Below are 22,401 nucleotides of genomic sequence, written 5' to 3'. Positions count from 1 at the left end.
TCTTAAGCAGATAATCTTAAATGAAAGACTCCTACAAGATATAAACTGACTGTTGACCATGTTTTACCAATACGGTATACATTGAAGTCAATCTGAAAGAAACATTAAGAAGAGGTGGTTGGCTGGAAGCTCCTAATGGTGAAAAGTCTGGGTAATTTACCACTTTGATATGCAACTATACAAAATATGTACTAAATGCTGGGTAGTAGAGCATGTTGAAGAAAACTGCAAGCGTTTACAGCAAGAACATATGGTTGAAGCGATGACTGAGCCAGAACTTGCTGAATATAGTCAAATAGAAGAGGGAAGACGATTTTTGGGTGCATATATCCTAGACACAGAAGCAGCTAGTCTCGTGAACTCTATAGCGGGGTCATGTACAATCATGTCTAATACACACTCAGAAATAGATGATAATGGAGATGGAGATTCAAGGAAGAACAAGAGAGTTAGAGATGAGGAAAATCCTTTATCTGAAATCATCCATTAATCTAATAGTACCACACATACCAATCCAATTTTCTAGAGTGATGAAACTATGAGCAAGAATACGACATCTGATGAAAATAGATCTATGATGGATCTAAACATGGAATATCAACACAATGATGAAGGTTTGAGAACAATGGATTACACAGATTTTCAGAATGGAGGTTTGGTTGCACAAAATCATCAGGGGGGATCTTCCAATTATCAAGTTTTTTCCATAACCCTAATTTTTTCCCCAATTTCTTTTTTAGGTCTTTTACTATATACCTGAATTTAGGTCTTTCTGTATCTAGAGATTTACTGTTGCTATTTGGTTTTGGTCTTACTTTAGGTGTTATTTCTTGCATTGTTAAGCCTTTTCACTTGCCATGTGATAAACTAGTATTTGATTTGATTTTGTATACCAAATTTATTTCCTGGAACGTGCAAGGCTTTGGAATAAATACACTATAAACCACTTAAGAGACTTAGTGAACATTAATGATCCTGATGTCATTTTTTTAGCTGAAACAAAAACTTGTTTCAAAAAGATGTCATATTTTATCAAACCTCTAAAGTACCCAAATTTCTTTGTTGTTGATTCCATTGGTCTATCCGGTGGACTTTGTCTTCTGTGGAAAGATGGTCTAGGTCTAGAGATTATTAGTTCCAATTAAATATGATAAACTGTTTGTTTCAGTTTTATGGTAGAACTAAAGTTGCTTTTTCTTGTATGTATGGTGCCTTAGCTAATGGAAATAGAGTTGTTCAATGGGATTTTATTATGCAATTCATATTATCAACCTCTCTTCCTTGGATCCTTCTAGGAGACATGAACTTCATTTTGAGCAATAGAGAAAAAATTGGTGGGAATCCTCATTCTCAATCTTCTTTGGATACTGCTAGAGACTTTGTTAATGCCTTAGGTGTCCACGATATGATTTTTTCAGAAAATATTTTCACCTGGACAAATAGGAGACATGGGCCTGATTTAATCCAAGAGAGGTTAGACAGATTTCTAGGAGATGAAGCTTGGTTTAGTCTCTTCCCTGATTCTCATGTTTATCATCTTGCTCCCATAGCTAGTGACCATAGTCCAATTGTCCTCACTAGTTCCAGAAACTCAAGTTCTGTTAAGAGACCTAATAGATTTAACAAATGCTGGCTTAGAGATTCATCTTGTAAATCTGTTGTTGCTGAAAACTGGAAATCTCTAAATAATGGTTTTGCTGCCTTCAAACACAAAAGTTCTCTTAAACAAGTAAGATTTTCTCTTAGGGACTGGAATCTTAATAGTTTTGGGAATATCCAATATAACTTAAAGGATATCAAAGCCCAAATAGAAACTTTGTATTTTCAGGGAATAGCTTATACTAGTAACCCAAGACTAGCAGACCTTAATAAGCAACTGAATTATTGGCAACAGGTGGAACATGATTACTGGAATCAAAGAGGTAAAGATGACTTAATCAAATTTGATGATAAAAATACTAATTATTTTCATTCTAGAGCCAATTTTAGGAGGAAAAAAAACTAATATTGAGTCTCTTAGGGATAATTCTGGGATCTGGTTAACTAATAAGAATGATATAGCTAACCATCTAATAAATCATTTTTCTACTATTAATAGAACTAGTAATCCTAGTCATATCAACAATATCTTTGATTGTGTGAGTACTTGTGTTACGAAGGCTGATAATGCTTGTCTTATGAGACTTCCTACTAGTGAGGAAATTAAAAAAGGTAGTATTTGATATGAAACCCTGGACTTCTCCAGGTCATGATGGGTTTCCACCAGGTTTCTATCAAAATATGTGGGACATTGTAGGTGAAGATACTGTGAAAATGGTCATTGGTTTTTTTCAGGGTAAATATCTCCTTAAAGAAAATAACCATAACTTTATCTCCTTGGTCCCTAAGGTTGATTGTCCTAATACTGCTAGTGAGTTCAGACCTATTAGTTTGTGTAATACATCTTATAAAATAATTTCTAAATTATTAGAAAATAGGTTGAAAACTTTGCTAGATAAGATTATTACTCCTTACCAAGCTGCATTCGTTCAAGGAAGACTCATGACTGATAACATCATTATTGCTCATGAATTGGTTGATACTATGAAAAAACACAAATCCAAAAAAGGTTTAATGGCTTTGAAACTAGACATGTCAAAAGAATTTGATAGGATAAAATGGAATTTCTTATATGATTGTCTTAAAACTTTAGGATTCTGTGATGATTGGTGCCATTTAATTAACCAATGTGTCTCCACTGCTTCCTCTTCAGTCTTTCTTAATGGTGTCCCAGGTGAACAATATTGGTCTACCAGAGGACTGAGACAGGGAGATCCTCTGTCTCCATACCTTTTTATATTGTGTATGGATGTTCTTTCTAAAAATCTTTTAGATGCTGAAATTAAAAATCATATCAAAGGTATAAAAGTGACTCCTTCTACTCCTGCAATTACTCACCTCTTTTTTGCAGATGACTGCCTAGTTTCTATGAAAGCCAATTCCAAAGAGGTAAGACATTTCTGAACAATATTCTAAATAACTTTAGTAAGGCCTCTGGCCAAGCTATTAATTTTGACAAATCTTCAATGGCTTTTAGCAAAAAAAACAGACAATCATGAAAAGAAGACTATTTCCCAGATCCTAAACATTAAGAACATGGCTCTGCAAGATAAGTATCTAGGAGTTCCTCCTTTGCTGCAGCATGATAAGAGTCAATCCTTCTCAGGTATGTTATCTAAGTTTGATAGTAGATTATCCATGTGGAAATCTAAGCACTTTAATCAACCAGGTATAACTGTTCTTTCCCAAACTGTTTTAGGTTCCATAGCCACTCATCAGATGGCAGTGTTTCCAATGCCTAAAAAAATCACTGATAAAATAGATGGTATTCAAAGAATATTTTTCTGGAACAAATACAATAATGATAGAAAATGGTTTCTTAAATCCTGGGATGTTGTGGCTAGCCCTAAATATTTAGGTGGTTTGAACACTAGGAAAACTTGTGAATTTAACAGGGCTCTTCTTACTAAGCTTGCCTGGAGATTAGTCAATGAACAGGATGCCTTGTGGGTTAAAATTATGGCACATAAATACTTTCCTGACTTCAATCCATTGTCTGATTCTATGAGTACTAATGGCTCTTGGATTTGGAGGGGAATCTGTGAGGGATTAGAAATAGTTAAAAAAACATTCTTGTTGGGAAGTAGCAGATGATAAGGATATCAATATCTGGAAGGATGTGTGGGTTCCTAGTTTAGCAACGCATGTTCCCAGTACTATGTATTCTAGTTTAGTTTCTAAAGTTTCTCAACTTATAGATATTGACACTAGAAATTGGGATATTAACATGTTAAGAGCTTTGTTCACTAATGATATTGTGGAACAGATTTTGAAGATTAAATTACCCATGCAAGGCATAGATCAAATCAGATGGTTAGGCACTAGAAATGGTAGTTTTACTGTCAAATATGCTTACAATATTTTATTGCATGAATCTCAATATATTCATAATATTCAAAATTCAGGTATCCCTTTATTTCCTTGGAATAAACTATGGAAAGTTCATTTGCCTCTTAAATTTCTTCACTTTATCTGGAGAATTTTGCATAATTATGTTGCAACTCGAGATAAACTTCATAAAGTAGTTGATAACATTGATCCTCACTGTCCCCTGTGTAAATCTAATGATGAAACGTGTCAGCATTTGTTATTGGATTGTCTTATATCCCAAAGGTTATGGTTTTCTCTTGATCACTATTTAGTAGGTATAAGTGCAAATACTAATCTTACTGCCTGGCTATCTGACTTATTCAATGCTAATAATTTTTGGGACAATGCAATGCAGGTAAGAATAAGGCATATTTGCTGTGTTCTTTGGTGGATTTGGAAACATAGATGTGCAATTGTATTTGACAAAATACATCTTAATCCAACCAATTCCATTCATACTGTTAAAGAATTCGTTAATGATTGTGAAAATGCTATTTTATCGGTAACAAGGGATGGTGTAGAACAAGAACCTGTCAAGTGGCAACCATCGGCAGAGTCCTTTTTAAAACTAAACTTTGATGCATCTTTCACTTCTGTTGAACAACCAATGGGTTTTGGTCTAATCATCCGTGATGCCACAGGTGCCTTCATTGAAGCCAAGGGAAGGATCAGCAAAGCCATAGATGAAGAGCAGGCGGAGGCTGTTGCAGTTCTAGAGGCACTGACATGGGCTAAAGGAAATGAGACATCCTTAATGTAGTAAATGATATTAATGGTGTTGTTGGTTCAATAAATTGGACCACAAATAGTGTGGTTCAAGATTGCATTTATATCCTCAGACCCTTTTCTAGTTGGACGTGTTGTTATGTTAAGAGAGAAGCTAATCAGGCAGCTGATACTCTAGCGAAAAAGTCAAGAACAAACAATATTTCTTTATGTTATGATTATCCACCAGAATTCTTATTAAGAAATCCGGAAAAGGATACAATCATGTAACGCTTTTCTTAATCTAAATAAAGTACTATTTTCAATCAAAAAATATATATAAATTTTTTTTTTCTATAACTCTACTATTCAATAATTTTTGAGTCAGATATAATGAGTCATGTCCATATAAGTTAGATCCTGATAATAAGTTGAGCCAGAAAAAACAAACAACCTGTTAGTGAATACTGCCACTTCATGAGACAAACATTACCTAGCTAAACAATTCTTATTTTGTAGCCACCTTCACAAATGATTGCGAGACATCTAATGAGAACTAGGAACTTCAAAACAAACTAAGAGATCGACTAATAACTCAGCTGATTTAAATTAGGGATATCAACGTGTTGGTTTTTATAAATAAATAAAAACGAGATAGTTTCTGGTCGGATATCGGGATCGAAAGCAATAAAATATCGGGATACTTGTTGGATCAGAGTAACCATAGGTTCTTTATAAGTCAATCAGTTTTTTTATTTTATTTTAAAATCTTAATCTTATTAATTTATTTTTCAAAAAGGAGGGGTACCAAGTACACCACCAAAATTTTCTTTTGGAATATGTATGCACAAACTTGTTACAATTGTTAAATACAGATCAACAAAAAATCAAGTTCCTTGGGCGATCTCAAAAATCAATATCCATCCAAGAACAACCTAACATGTACCCGAACTATATACGAGTCGAGTTGCAACAAGACCAAGACTTTTAATCTGTATTTCATGACACGAATTCGCTAGAGCAAGTCTTGTAGGCTTTATACAGCTTGAGCTTAAAAACTATCTAAGTTGTTTAACATATTACCTATAATATTTTTATTATAAAAATAAACAATAAAATGCGGAAAAATGTTCATCTTCTTCTAAAAAAGGTATTACTATTGAGGATAGTTGTGTCCTTTATGTTGAGCTAATGAGACAACTGATCATTTGCTTCTTCGTTGCAAGGTTGCATACAGACTCAGAGTGTGGGTAACGCTTTTTCCGTCTAAATAGGCCTGGTCCTTTCTAATTCTATGCTTGCTCTAGATAATTGTTAGAAGGATAGCTTTCCGGAAACTGTCAGAAAATATATATATATATGGAATCTTATTCCAGCAGCAGCAGTCTCTTGGGTCCTTTAGTCCGAGAGGAATAATCGAACTTTTAAAGAGAATTATAGCTTCAAAACGGACAATGGTCTTAGCACTGAAGCTAAGTATTTGATCTTATCTTGGTCTGCAGCTAGTAGTAACAAGATTCATGTCAATTTCACTAGTACTGTATCTAATTGGGATGTTGTTTTTTTAGCTTCTTCTGAGTTCTACCTTTAGTAGTATGTATTTTTAAGTATTCTTCTTTATAATTATAATTCTTGTCTTCTTATCAAAAAATGAAAAAAAAACTTGAACTAGAAATTTCTTCTTCACAATATCCATCTTCTTACTAAAGTCATGCGACATTATCTTAGTAAACGGAATGGTAAAAAAATATGAGTAAATATTATATCACTCTTCACATACTTTTGTTGATGAAGTTCTCACAGATGTCTCCGTTGTTCTTCAGTCTTCCGTATTCAAGGTTGATTGTTGAATTCTGATACTCAACTATCATGCTTTATTCTTAGTCCGAGATTGTCTTTAGTAGACAATAAATCAAGATATAGTTTCAATCAACTAAAATTGACAGCAAGCTTAGCACACTAAAACTTGTGAATTTGACCGAGCGATGCTCTAATAATTTTAATATGAATATATTTTGCAAATGTTTTATTAATATTTTAATAGATGATTAAGTGTAAAATAAATAAGAAATAACACAAGTTTGAAGTGAAATTAGATTGTGCTAATTATTCACAAAACTACACATATACTTGGAGACCCATGACCCGTAAGGTATTAGAACTGCAAATGGGCTTCCGGGTAGTCTTGTACAATCCCACAAAAGATAAGGTGGCAAATATCAAATGATTATAGAAGCAGATGCACACAACTAAAAACATGCACACATGTGACATGAAGAAAATATGAGGTACCAATAACTTGTCGTGAAATCGGGTAGAATAAAAGAAAACATGAAGTACGAACTTATCGCAAGTGCAGGTAGTTTAAGTCCAGACAAAAAAAATATTGTGCTTATGATTAGACATGATCCGAAGAAAGTAGAATCTCGTCACTAAATGGGTAGAAAGTGTAGATTCTGCAGACTTAGTTACTATATATGAGACTCCCTGACTTAGTTAGCTAGATGATTGCGAAATAACGAAATTAGCTTAATTTATTTAAACACTTATTTCTAATCATATTTGCACCAAAATTTAACATTCCCCCTAAATCCAAAGTCTTATAACATCTAGTTACGTGCAAAGAACGAATTTTGTAACAAGTGAGGGATTGCTTGTTTGCTCTATCTACTAAACCATTTTAATTGATTCATAAAAAAAACTTTTTTGGTTTCATTAAAGAGCCTAAGAAATCCACACGACATACCTTTTTGATTGGTCGTCCGGCGATAACTATTTAAACATAATAAAAACAAAATATCTACTACAAGAAAACCTTAAATAGCAGACCAATATCATCCGACTACACAAAAAAGTGGTCGGCCAAGCTTAAGGAAACATAGGTATCCAACATATACGAAATTTAGTCACGGAGAATTTTTATACACTAATTTTTCGAAACTAGAAAAATATTTGGTCACGCAATTTCTTTCCCATGGCGACATAGCAAGTACAGAAATATGCAAGACGGAATATACGTGAACCCATATTATTTTTGGAACTACAAAAGTAAGCTAGACGCGATGTAAATGAACCCACATTTGATTTTGCAACCACAAAAATACCATCGATGCAATGTACATAAAGCCACATTTTATGGCCACCCCAAAAACACCTTGGTCGCGATGTAGTGTAACCCACACTTTTCTGGACACCATCATAGTACCATGGACACGATGTATATGAAACCATGTTTGGTTTTGCAACCACATGAGTACCATGGACGTGATGTACATCAAGCCACAAATCCTTGGTCACCACAATGTTACTATGGACACAAGGTATTTCAAACCACACTTAATTGACCACAATCGAAATACCTTTGACGCGATGAATACAGACGCACTGCTGATTTTGAAACCACAAACATATATTAGTCGGTATGTATATTAGCCAAGATGTGTATGTCAACAACACATACGGAATAGTAAGGTAAGGACCTGAGCAACACCAACATCCCAAGCAAGAAATCAAATCAGTGGTTATACACTCGAGATATTAGGCCCTTCCAACTACAATCAATACACCACTAGTTACCTACTCGGTACCGTAGCAAGGAAATCCTACTTACATATGCATGGCAACAAGTGGTGCAGGGATTCACTAATTACGTAAATCGAAGACAATCCATGGACCAGAATAAATTTACATTTTTGCAGTTTAATATTATCTTCTGTTTTAGAGTTATGCATGACTTTGGAGACTTAATTATATGTAAACGAAATGCGTCTTCAAATCAAATCATATCTTGAATGCTCGCATGCAGTGAGATAACTTTGAAATATAAGAGAGAAAGGATAGATCAATTTTACTGGAAAACCTGTGCACATAATATCATGTTGATGTATGTAATTATCCTTTTATACTCCAGCTAGCTAGATAATTAATATGTTGACGGACATCCCTGTTTTCATATGAATATAATGGAAACAAGTGGCACAATGATCCATTATTACATAAATCGAAGATAATCTATGAATCAATATTGATTTGGAAAATATAATGCGCTTGAACTAGGGTCTCAAAATCAGATAGATTGAAGACCAAAAAGATAAAGATTTTTTAAATATTAAATTTGTGGGGGGAAATAAATTATTATGAGAGAAATATTGGTAATAATTATTAACGAAGAGACACCTCTTTCACAAGAAAAATGAAGAGGCACGCCTTATTTCGTTAACCAATGCATTTATTGGTTGAGTCTTCGGACAAAGGATGCATACAACTGCAAGAATTAATCATACCTTTTCAATATATGCATGGATCCCTATATAAAAAGACCGTCGACAGTTATAAACGTTATAAACCAAGAATTACTTTATTAGTAACAACAAGTAGGAAAGAAAAAAGAGTTGCAGAATTAAGTACAACAATCCGCCAATGTCAAAAAAGAGAAAGATTATTAATCCAGGGGAAGAAAGAATCAGATGGAGGTGGTTAGATCCGTCGAGCAAAAAACATCCAATCCAAAGAAAGAATGCCAAGAAAAAGGAGACAGAGGTTGCTTGATCAATTTAAGAACCAATGTTTGGCCAACAAGTTAAAGCATAAAGAATACTGCGCTAAGAAAAGGTATGAAGAAGAAATGGAATCTCCAATTACTACTAGTACCGACTCGTGCAACTCGGATTATGACGAGGAGGAACATGAGATCACAAGCAAGAAAGAAGGGAAATTAGGCATTTCACGGGGAAGAGGGATCTTTCGAAGCTACCAATGGTTACACCGCCTGATCTTGAAGATGAGAGTTCGACGGACGTAAGTTGTGAAGATTTTCCGTCTGCTAGTACGGTGAAATTGGCTTCTCATGGAATTAGCAAAGGTTCGCCTGGATCAAGTGAATAAAGTGATTCAGACTACATTGATGAGGACTGGTGATGACCATTTTTTTTGGAAGCAGATTAGTGATGATCCTAGCTAATTTTCTTTTTTTTGATGCAAATATTTGTGATAACCTATATGCATCTTGAGTTCCAACAAATACTAATCTTGGCACATGTGGTATACATATATGACGTGGCGCAACTGCTTCCATCTTGAATGTCGTCTAGAGATTTGTCTTTAATACCATTATTTTCTTTTCATATCTCCTCACGATGATCATCCTTATTTTCTTTCGATATTTCATCTTCATCATTCTTTTGTTTTGATATTGCATTTGAAAAGATTTTGTCTTTTGGTATTTCAATTTCATGGTCGAGACGTTACGTACGCTCGAACAATCTATTCATCCTCATCCAAACTGTAAGCTGCCACTTTTCTGTTGCAAATAAAAAACCCGTACATAACGATTTTTTGATCGATTATGAAAAACCGGGATCTAACAACCACACCCAATATTTCGTTTAGGAAATCTGTATGGATTAACTCCAATATATTTCCAAGAGAATCAACTAGACAGTCAAACTCAATCAAGGAAAATACATTTAAGAGTTATATCTCAATTTCTCAAATCAATCTGCAATCGAACATATAGAAATTTGTGAGCCGTATTAATATGAAATATAACTTGGATGGTACCAAAGACCAATATCCAAGTGTCAATCAATTTATATCAACAACCAAAGGTTGGATTATCTAATTGATTGAACTATGCACAACCTGTGATATTTCAATTGTATGAAAATATAATGAGGAAAAGAAATAACACAAACACCAGAAATTTTGTTAACGAGGAAACCTCAAATGCAGAAAAACCCCGGGACCTAGTACAAATTTGAACACCACACTGTATTAAGCTGCTACAAACTCTAGCCTACTACCAATTATCTTCGGATTGGAATGTAATAGAGCCCTAACCAATCTCACACTGATTAAGGTACAGTCGCGTTCCTTACGCCTCTTGAACCACGTCGGATTCTGTGCACTTGAGTCCATTAGCTGATATCACCCACAACTAAGATTTGTTACAACCCAAAGTCGAAGACTTGATAAAAAAATTTGTCTCACGCAAAAAAGTCTATTGAATAGATAAATATGTCTCCCACATAAATACCTACGAGTTTTGTACCATCTTTTGATAAATCAAGGTGAACATGAACCAATTGGTATATCGGACTTATATTATCGAAGAACATCCTAGTAACATCAATCACCTCACAATAATCTTAATCGTATGGCTACCAATTATCTTCGGATTGGAATGTAATAGAGCCATAACCAATCTCACACTGATTAAGGTACAGTCGCGTTCCTTACGCCTCTTGAACCATGCCGGATTCTGTGCACTCGAGTCCCTTAGATGATCTCACCCACAACTAAGATTTTCTACGACCCAAAGTCGAAGATTTGATAAACAAATATGTCTCACGCAGAAAAGTCTATTGAATATATAAATATGTCTCCCACAGAAATACCTATGAGTTTTGTTCCATCTTTTGATAAATAAAGGTGAACATGAACCAATTGGTATACCGGACTTATACTCTCGAAGAACATCCTAGTAACATCAATCACCTCACAATAATCTTAATCGTATGGAAGCGAAACAAGATATTGTGGAATCACAAACGATGAGATGAAGATGTTTGTGACTACTTTTTATCTTACCTATCGGAGATTAAATCTCGAGCGAATCTTAGAAAAGATAGTACTCAACACGATAGAGCAAAGTAAGATCAGAACGCGCAACTACAAAGAAAATAGTTGGGTCTGGCTTCAATATCCCATTGAAGTCTTCAAGTAGTTAATCTATAATGGTTTTAGGAAAAACTTAGGTTAAAGGAGAATCGACTCTAGTCGCAACTAGTATCACACAGGAGGTATGGGGATTATGTTTCCTATTTGCTAGAGTTCCCCCTTATATAGTCTTCAAATCAGGGTTTGAAATCAATGTTATCTTGGTAACAAAGCATTCAATATTCACCGTTAGATGAAAACCTGATTAGAGTCAAGCTAATATCTTTCACCTGTTATATCGAACTTAGTTTGTTATACACAAATGAAATGTGACTTCATTTAGTTATGAGTAACCGTACCCAAACGTGTGCACATAGTTGGCTCAACAATAGTAACCTAAGTTAGCCATATGAACAATTTCATATCAACCTTGTTCATTTTAATCACAACTAGTTCAAATGACTCAAATGAAACTAGTTATGGAGTTTTTAAATTGTTTATATTCTCGTAGAAGTATACAAGACATAATTGAAGCAAAATTGATTTTGATTCACTTGAAACAATTCATGAACACTATAGCCACGGTTTGCAAAAGATTGCATTCCTTAATATATAAATGTATTAGTTCATGAACAAACCGATTTTAAAACTTAACCCTGTTAGAGCATTGCTCGGTCGAACTCGCGTGCGTTGCTATCTCAATCATGTTTGTCAATGTTAGTGATCAAAACTATAAGTCTTGATTTCTAGTCTACTATAGCTAAGGTCTCGGACTAGGATAGAAAGTGCAGTTGGGCTCAAGAACTCCATGGAAATCATCATACAAGACGAAGGACTACTCAAGGAACTGGTGGATCTTCATCGACTAAAAGGTATGTGGAGACTTGAACTTATCTATCACTCAAAAGTCTATTTATCTCCTATCTTGAGACAAAAGTCGTTTTGCTATATAGACTTAGATTATACACATTTGGTATTTCGAGTCGAGTTTACCTCGCATATTTATTTATCGAAATATATGTTGGTAAAGCTTTCGCTTTAGCCAAGTTCATCTTTACCTAGTGACGAAAGTCATGTTATGTTTCAATCACTTTGAAAATTGCTCTGACGGGAAATGGTTTGTGAATAAAAACTATATAACGTCCTCTGAGAATGTTTCAATGATTGAAATGAGAGTTTAGACTATATAACCATTTGGAGGATATAAGCATTGTTGTGGAAACACATATATGTATAAGTTCTTATTGCTTGAACCGAAGTTTGCGAACTTTGTTAATCACGTGAACCGGAGTAGTGCGTGATCTAAGTCCGCGAACCCAGTCCGCGAATTGGCGAAGTTCTCAAACCCGAGAATTTCTGCTGGAGTTTGTGAACTCCACACGGGGACTTAAATCCGCGAACCCAGTCTGCGAAATTGAGTAGGTTATGTCTAAAAACGATGTTTAGTGAACTTATCTTTATAAACTAAGGAATGCAATTGCAAACCGTGGCTATATAGTTCATGAACCGATTCAAGTGAATCAAATCGTTTTTGCTTCAATTGTGTCTTGTGTAGTACATAAGATTTCCTTGCAATTGAAAAACTCTCTAACTAGTTAATTTGAGTCATTTGAACTAGTTATGGTGAAGAAGAACATGGTTGATATGAAAGTGATCATATGGCTAACCATTTAGTTAACTATTGTTGAACCAACTAATGTACAAGTTTGGGTATGGTTACACAAGCCCAGGAATGTGCATTTCATTTGTGTATAACAAGCTATGTTTTCGATCTAATGGTTGATAAATATTAGCTTGAATCTAATCAGGTTTTCATCTAACGGTGAATATTGAATGCTTTGTTACTAAGCTAACGTTGATTGCAAACCCTGATTTGAAAGACTATATAAGGGAGAACTCTAGCAATTGGGAAACCTAATCCCCACACATTATGTGTGATACTAGTTACACTAATCTAGAGTCGATTCTCCTTTAACCTTTGGTTTCTTCTTCTAAACCAGGTTAACGACTTAAAGACTTTATTGGGATTGTGAAGCCAGACCGATACTACTTTTCTTGTAGTTGTGTGATATGATCTTATTGTTTCTATCGTACGAGTACAATTGTAATAATTGGCTTGAGATTTCTATCTCCGATAGGAAAGATCAAAAAGTAATCACAAACATCTTCGTCTCATCGTTTGTGATTCCACGATATGTTTTTTCGCTGCGTCGATTAAGACTATTATGAGGTGATTGATAATACTAATACTAGGCTGTTCTCCGGGAATATAAGACCGGTTTATCAATTAGTTCCTGTTCACCTTGATTTATCAAAAGATGGAACAAAACTCATAGGTATATTCGTGGGAGACGTATTTATCTATTATCATAGAACTTTCTATGTGATGCAGATTTGTTTATTAAAGTCTTCGACTTTGGGTCGTAGCAACTCTTAGTTGTGGGTGAGATCAGCTAAGGGAATCAAGTACGTAGCATCCTGCTGGGATCAGAGACGTAGGAGCATAACTGTACCTTGGATCAGTGTGAGATTGGTTGGGTTCAACTACAGTCCAGACCGAAGTTAGTTTGGAGTAGGCTAGTGTCTGTAGCGGCTTAATACAGTGTGTGTTCAATCTGGACTAGGTCCCGGGGTTTTTCTGCATTTGCGGTTTCCTCGTTAACAAAATTCTGGTGTCTGTGTTATTTTTTTTCCGTATTATATTTTTTATATAATTGAAATAATACAGGTTGTGCATTGTTCAATCAATTAGAATATCCGACCTTTTGGTTGTTGATTTAAATTGATTGACACTTGGTCTTTGGTACCATCCAAGTTATCTCTCTTTGATAAAGACTCGCAGATTTCTATTTTCTTGAGTATAGATCAAATCGAGAGATTGAGATATAAACTCTTTGATATACTTTTCTATTGATTGAGTCTAACTATCTAGTTGATTCTCTAGAAAGTATATTGGAGTTTGTCCATACAGATTGCTAAGCGAAATATTGAGTGTGGTTGTTAGACTCCCGCTTTTTCAAACCCACTCAAGTAAGCAAACGCGTACGCATACCTAAGTTGTCGGACATAATTCGGGTTCGCCATTATGTAAACGGGTATGCATGCCTCCAAACTCAGTTGAATTCCCGGACTTGAACTTTACATCGATACGCATACGGGTATGCATACTAAGTTCCCCGACTTTCAACTAATCAACCAGTACTCATACTGGTATGCATATTATGGTTCCCGGACTTTGAAGAACTTGCAACAGTTAGCATACAAGTATGCATATTGTGCTATATTAATAGTTCTAAACTCCATCTTAATCATTGAAACATTCTTGGAATACGGGAATAACTGTCTCACACAAACTATTAGCTTCAAAGCAATTTTCAAGTGATCAATACGAAACATTCTGAGTCTACATCAAATGACCGTCTCACACAAATCATGTAAGATTTTACCAGGAGATTTTCACATGATCATCTTTTGACTTTCGTCAAGAATAAAGATGAACTTGGTTAAAGCAAAATCTTACCAACACGTATTTCGAGAAATATGTAAGCGAGTTAAACTCAGCTAGAAATATCAAATGTGTATACTATAAAGTCTATATATCTATACGACTTTTGTATCAATATGAGATAGAATAGAAATAAACTTCTGAGTGATAGATGAGTTCAAGTCTCCATATACCTTTTGTTGATGAAGTTCCACAAGCTCCCCTTAGTAGTTATTCATCTTCAATCGATGAACGCCATAAAGTCTAATGCTCAACTGCACATTCTATCCTAGTCCGAGACATAACTATAAGTAGACTAGAAATAAAGACTTATAGTTTTGGCAACTAAACTTGACAACAAGCTTAAGATAGCAACGCTTGCGAGTTCGACCGAGCAATGTTCTAACAGACTATATAGTTGCATGGATAATAAGAAGAAAAAACCAACGTAAACACTTATTATTTGGAGTAATTTATGCTTTAGAAGGAGGCTTTCTTATATAATACTGAAACCCCAACCTATCAAGTTCAAGAATATTATACTATTTGTTTAACTCTTACATGCACTAGTACCCCTAAATAAACGGCTAGCTTTTAGCCATGATCTCTGTTTGGCAAAGATATTTTTTTAGCCAACAACGCTTACATTTTTGACCAGTAGACACGTATCATATTTATAGGTATATTTCTTTTCATTTACCGATAATTAAAAAAATGGTAACATAATAGATTGTACACAAAATTATAGGAATCTTACTTGTTGATATTCAAATTTGGTTTTTATTATTTTAAGCAATTTTTAAGAATAATTTAGTAAAGACAAAGAAATGCACATCAAGATATTTTCTTCAGAAAATAAAATAAAGAAATAAACCAATTTTCATTCATTAAGAAAGATGAGAACATTAATACCCACCCACATAAATATATATAAATAGAGTGTTTCTTACCATATTAGATGCTTTAAGAATAAATTTAGAAAATACACACTAACTAAAAGTATGCCCATGTTTCTTTATTAATTTCAATTTCAATTTCATTAATAAAAACGGAGATTAAATCCTTTAGCATTTTATTTTAAGAGCTCGTAACAAAAATCGTATATGAATTGTCCTTCTTCGAGATCCAAGTATTACAACAGAGCATAAGTTTCCTGAAATCAAATGAATGATAATTAAGTTAGTATGACTTTAATCATATGAAGAAGAAAAAAATATAGTATGAAAATACTCACTAGTATAGTAGGGTAAAAACTGATTCTGGTAAAATGGTAAAAATGGGGTATCACTACACCATTTTAAGGTATTAGCAACCTACTATAGCTGCTGCTAAACGGGGTGGCAACAAGCTTTTGTCGTTGCTAAACACTGTGTCGCAATTTTTAGTAACGACATAAGCTCTGTTGCGAATCCCGGTCAGCAACGGAGAATCGTAACAGCCGCTGCCGTTGCTAAATCAACGACTCGCAAAAAAAATCCGTTGTTGCTAACCCGTTGTTAACTACAGTAATACCCCTAGCCAGAACTAGATATTATTGGTTCTGGTTCTAATTTACTGGTTCTGTATCTAATTTAGCAACAAATTTCCAATGTTGCTAATATTTTGCAACAATAAAAAAAAAGGTCAGGTCTTCATTGACCTGGTCAAAATGCACCCCCTGCCATTTCCTAGTACCCATATTCAACATACCCAAAGATATACAAACTACAATCTCATTCAATGGACATACATAATTCTATTGTTGAGAATCACTAGTATAAAAAAAGGATCCTTCAATTGAAGTGAACTCAAACTTAAAGTATGAGTAGGAGATACAAATGTATACAAGTATCATAGCAAACTTACTGAGATGATCATGAAGACCAAAATTTTTGTGACTGACATACAATGTTGTATGTTGACGTTCATAAATGGATGGGTGACCTAGTTTGTGTCAACTGAAACAAAGTGTTCCCAAAGATGAAATTACCCTGTTGGTGGATCTCCCTTTTCTGATGTTGCCTGTAGAAACTTATCATCATCGGCATCCTCTACACATTTCCATAATAGTTCAATTCCGTCTATGTGACCAAGTCCGACAACTGCCAATAGAAGTTTTTTTTCTATTCCTCTAAGCCTCGTAAACATATGCATGTCTTTGTCATCAGTCACCGCCTTATGCTGTCAAATTTAAAGTAAATCCGCATTTGCTGAGTCAAAATATGTTGTAAAAGAAACTACCGACTCAAGCGATGCACATTACATATATATGCTGAAACGATATTTGACTACTGACACTTAGCGACTATATAAATTCAGTGTAGATATTTGACTACCGAACAACTGCATTTATTTGCATCAGAGAACCCATTTGGTGAGCTCGTATATCAGACATTTCCATTCATAATAACTTATATGGCTCTACTGTTCTAGGGTGAGAGAGGAAGATAATTATATCTAATTTACCTCTGACCCACTTAAGAGTTCGGAGTGGAGTTGCGTCAAGAGATTTGTTACTGCACAAGTAACTCAAGCATGCAGTTCTAGTTTCAAAACACAACTAACGAAAAAGACATAGTAATCAGCAAAACACCACGCACACCTTCCCAGCATCAATGAGAGCCAACACAGCTCATCCTTTACCATGTGAGATTGGTTGACCTCAAGGTTCGTGTAGACCTGTTTCAACAGTCATCCAAATATTAGCCACAAATTCTTTTTATTTATTTTTTGAGAATGCCAAAGTGACAAGTTTTAGTTTCTGTCACATTATATATTAAACGTAAAATAATCACTAACCATGAACCATCTGGTTGTTGAATACTTTCAATGAATTTAACAGCTTTGGTGATGTTTTATCTCGTCGCTCCGATGTCCAGGATATAACTTCTTAGACGTTGTTAGTGCTTGAATTGAAACAGATGTACACTCCACAACTTACAGCTACTGCATCACCCAACATTAAATAATGTTGTGCTGGACTTAACATATGCTGTCTTTGGCTACTGGATATTGTTAAAAGAGTATCTACTGCTTGCTGGTAGTCTTTGTTTACTCTATGACTGCCTCGGTTGTTAGGTCTGCAGCAGGATGCTTATTGGACTTTGGTGCATTCTACGAGGTAACCCCTATCCCTGCGGTAAGCCATATACAAAACCATCATCGAGAGACAAATGAAATGTGAACATGAACAAAGTAAGAGATACACTATAATAAAGGAATGATTTTTCTTACCATTAAAAAATTGCATAAAGGGAAGAGAGTTTGAGGGACTTAAGTCTTGCTTCATAACCAATACTACTATAATTCTGGGAGCGCTTTATACAAGCAACGTTAATGCGATACTAAGCTCGTATATCTTCGAAGTAGTATCGAGTGTTTTTAAGTTTCTATATAACTTTCAACACATGTTATCAAAGCTTTCAATATCTATAGTCCAACAAATAAAACCAGAAGAATAAAGGATACCAAATAGTAAGAAGAAAACAATACCTATATTTAATGTAGACCTACTCAGTGTGGTACAGAATTTTGGATAAATCCCATCCTCATTCTACACTCCACATTTATCAATTCACAAGATATGAACACAGTGGAAAACTAAATAGTCTTCGATGATTCTAAACAAGTTAAGCCAGAGACAAAGACAACAGGTAATCGGAAAACGTTTCACTTACCTGATGATTGTAAAGATGTGGACACATCTCTTTTTTATGCTCAACACAGCATTCAGTGCTGCAGTAATATGTAGAGCAATAATACGTCCCACAAGACCACTAAAATAGGCATTAATAGATGCGTAATTCATGAATCTCAACGAAATCTGAATAAAGACAAAGGGAATTTCCATAACAACTAAAAAAATTTAGAACATAGAATTATGTTTCATAATTACCATTCCAGGCATAAAAAACATAAGACCTCCATAATCTCCTGCCCAATGCCCGCAATGTGCTTTTCTCAACGACGTAGTTACTGCTTCCAGTGTCACATCTTCTGTATCTTTCACTTTTACTTGCTCTAATAACTTAGCAGTACTACTCTGATTCTCCTTCGCAAATATCTACTTTAATTCTAACCTGTAGCTACGACTTGAATCAAGCAAAAATCACAATAAACTGCTAAACCATTCTAATATAGACATAACTAATCCAAGCAAATTACATTAGACAACGTAAATTGAAAAAATCCTTATTGCAGACAGTGAGATTGGGTACAAGATGTGCTCGAACTAAGCCGCATCAAGGGTATATGCACCTCCCTGTCTTCAAAACTGTTGTCAACCGTTGAGCTCATCCAATACATCGGCTTCTCCGAAATGGAAAGAAAAATAATTCGATTAGTTATCATAATTCAAAGGTCGGAAGCTTGATTAAACTATTGCTATGTCTAACTAGCCAAAACAATTCTCAATCGACATTAATAATAACGAATAAGAACAAATTAAGTCCAGATGCACTTGATTAAGCATGCAAGCAGGACTTGACAGAAACCTAGCTACACTATTGTTGAATCTGAAATTCGATTTTATTTTAAAATTAATACCGAGAGATATATGAAAACCCAATTGGGAACCCTAACAACAGCAACAACAAAAAAATCTTCGAAATCTCTTCATGATTTTTAACTAACGCTGATGAGAATTGTCACAAGGTCACTTGTCAAAACACCATTTCCGAATCGAAAGAGAGGTGTTAAAATTTGTGAGTTTTGAGATCTTAAGATGATATTCAGAAAAATTCTCTTCCAAAACTACAACAAAAAGATGACTTACCTGGCTTATTATGATTACCAATAGCAGCTGAAGCAAAATAACTAACAAATGACCTAAAATCTCAGATCGATGCTTCCAATTGTAGTATTAATTACAGGTCAGGTGAAATCGATTAAGAAGTATAAACCCAAAACGAAAATATAAAAACAAATAACAAGATTAAATGATTTCAGCAGAACAGAAGTTCTTCAGAGCTGCAGATCCAGAATGAAAGAGAGGAAAAATTTTGTGGTTGAGAAATGAGAAGAAAAATGGAAAAAGAAAGATAAGCCCGACCACTGCTCGACTCTGAAGGGCGGAAACAAAAACCAGAACACATGACCAGCTTTTGAATTGGGCGTAAAGACTAGTTCTAGTGTTCCCGACCACACGCGCTCTTCGCATGCTTGACCACACAACGGTTGGTACCCGCAACCTAGGTTTTGCGGTTGCAAATTTAGCAATGTCTTACCGTTGCGAAAACTTAGCAGCGGAAATTAGCAAAAGAAAATTAGCAACGCCATTATGTTGTTGCTAATCCCTTAAAATGGTGTAGTGTAGGTTGATGAGAAACGAGTCTAAACCTTAAAAAAATGCACTACACAAGAGTAGTTTAGATTGGAGAGTTCAATCTGTATAATTCTGGCATAAACCAAGAAATTGTCTTTCTAGTCTTGCTTCAGTCACAAAGGAAGGAGAGGGGTTGATCTTAGAGGGGAAAACATAGAAAGTACTGAGATTAAAGTAATATACTCTGTAACGTGTGGTTGTTTATGATTGTGTATCAGAAGATAGAACTTGCTTGTAGACTATAAGCGACGTGTTCTCTATATTTTCTGGATACTTGTTATTTTATTTTAAAGAATAGATTTAGAATCTATTTATATCGAGTCATAATTGAACACCCTGATCACAAATACGACTTGTCATGTGATTACTGTCTCATTGCTTACAAAGCATCATGATGAGTATTTTCATACTCACTATGAGAGACTCTTCCATGTTTCAATTTTACTCTACTTAAGTCTTTACCTTTTGGTTTAGAGAAATTATTATAAAACTCATTGTCATCATGAAGGGAGATGAAATTGGAACATTTGCCTGAGTTTTTATGCTTTCTAAAGGTGCAAGATAACTTGTCTATGAGATCGTTGTAACTTGCTATCATCAAGTTCATGTTTGTAGTTTGTATTGTCTCCTTAACTGGTAAATCCTTACATTCTCCAAAGTGAGTTCTTATTGGAACCCATGTCTTTGAGAAATCTTTCATGTTCTTCTTAATTATGCCAGAATGTTTGTTTTTAATCCTATTAGATGAGCAAGTTGTGCTAACATTCTTGAAAGGTGCCTTGGTGTGAACCAATATCCATCTTTTTCAAAACAAGTGGATTTGTATTTCGAATGTCAGTAACTCTTTTTAAGATGAGATTTAATGTCTCTTGAATAGACCTAAACCGATTGTTTTCCAATCTAAGCCTACAAAAGATGTAAGTGATCACCTTTCAAAGCATAGTATGGAAGCATGCAGTGTTATAAAAATTCGTATGGGATATAACACCTCTCAAAGCATGGACTGAAATCAAGAAGTTCTACAAATTTAAGCGGGTGGCAGTATTCTACAAATTAAAGCATGTAGTGTTTTACATATAATATGCACAATTTAAACTAATTGTAATGATTACATTATGCTTTATTATATGGATGTTTGTGTTAATTTTGGATTACCTAGCATAAATTTCAAATTTACAATTTTTCTGTTGACTTAGTGCTCCATAATTAACAATCAGCAAGTTCCAAATTTGGTGGACCTAAGTACAGAGCAACAACATATCAATTACTAGTTCTGGTGTCTGGTTCAATTTTCCGCCTATCCAGAAATCTCTTACTTATCCTCAAATGCGGTGGCTTAAGCATAAACCGATACAGTAACAAGTGCAAAATATGGTTGGTCAACATATTTGAGGATTATGTGAAATGAATATCCCACCCAACTCACCGATCTAGTGGTTCTGCGCATTGGCCGACGATGTTGCAATTGCTCATTTAAGTTGGTCCTAAATTAAGGCTATTGCATACCGACTCCCAAATGTGGTCGGCTCAAGTGTAAAGCGATATCATAGCAAGCACATCCTATTATTGGTTTTATTAATTCCCGTTTACACATGACCTATGCGCAAGAGAATCCAATTAGACATCTTGATTGCTTAAACAAACTCTACCAACAGCCAAATGGAGTCGGGACAAATGTAATTCCACTACTTGGTAACTACAAATTTCAATAACAAATCAGACGTCCCGACTGGTTAAATATATTCTACCAGCAACCACATTCACTTAGCCTAAAATGGCCTCACTACTTAGTAATTACCAATCTAAGTTGTTTATCAATATTCCAACTCATTACAAGTTACTTTGCAAGTCTCACATTTGGTTGTTTAAAATATAGTCGACTGCCTACCCTCTACTAAATCGAGTAGCTGACTTTTTATCTAACCAATCAATAATAGCATTCCAACTCTCAAATAGAGTCGGGCATAACCTAAGCAACGATATGGCCACTGCTTATTTTCGAATTACCAAGTTTATGTCACTGATCGAAAAGTTTTCCAAATATCAAACGAAGTCGGCCATAACAACTACATGGCCACTGCTTATTTCGAAGTACCAAATTTATGCCACATCCAGTTTTGCTCACAAATTTGTAGTGGGTCAAATTTTAGGCGATTACAGAGTTGGACAACCTTATCGCACGACTAGCTTGCCTGATACTAACTCTGACTACCAAATTCACTTGGAAAATCCCAGTCGTAGCCAAAATGGACTTTAGCCGACAATTTTGGCCCAGTCGGCTATT

At 34.8% G+C, this 22,401-nt stretch overlaps 1 long non-coding RNA gene across 3 annotated transcripts; it reads right to left on the bottom strand.

The window, feature by feature from the left end:
• Window positions 1-15,884: 15,884 nt before the first annotated feature.
• LOC113288174 lies at window positions 15,885-19,847 on the bottom strand. 3 transcript variants are annotated; one of them, XR_003330509.1, is made up of 5 exons: window positions 18,029-19,847; window positions 17,594-17,928; window positions 17,261-17,473; window positions 16,785-16,975; window positions 15,885-15,968 (listed from the first exon to the last, which is right to left on the bottom strand). It is a non-coding gene; the product is annotated as an uncharacterized LOC113288174 (long non-coding RNA). The 3 variants fall into 3 exon arrangements; XR_003330508.1 differs by lacking the exon at window positions 15,885-15,968 and having other exon boundaries at window positions 16,472-16,975; window positions 18,029-19,102; window positions 19,569-19,847; XR_003330507.1 differs by lacking the exon at window positions 15,885-15,968 and having other exon boundaries at window positions 16,472-16,975.
• Window positions 19,848-22,401: the final 2,554 nt, after the last annotated feature.

The sequence above is a fragment of the Papaver somniferum genome, chromosome 6 (genome assembly GCF_003573695.1).
Source record: "Papaver somniferum cultivar HN1 chromosome 6, ASM357369v1, whole genome shotgun sequence".
In the NCBI taxonomy this organism is placed as follows: domain Eukaryota; kingdom Viridiplantae; phylum Streptophyta; class Magnoliopsida; order Ranunculales; family Papaveraceae; genus Papaver; species Papaver somniferum.
Note: the sequence above shows the minus strand (reverse complement) of the source record. Positions and strands in the feature narration are given on the sequence as shown.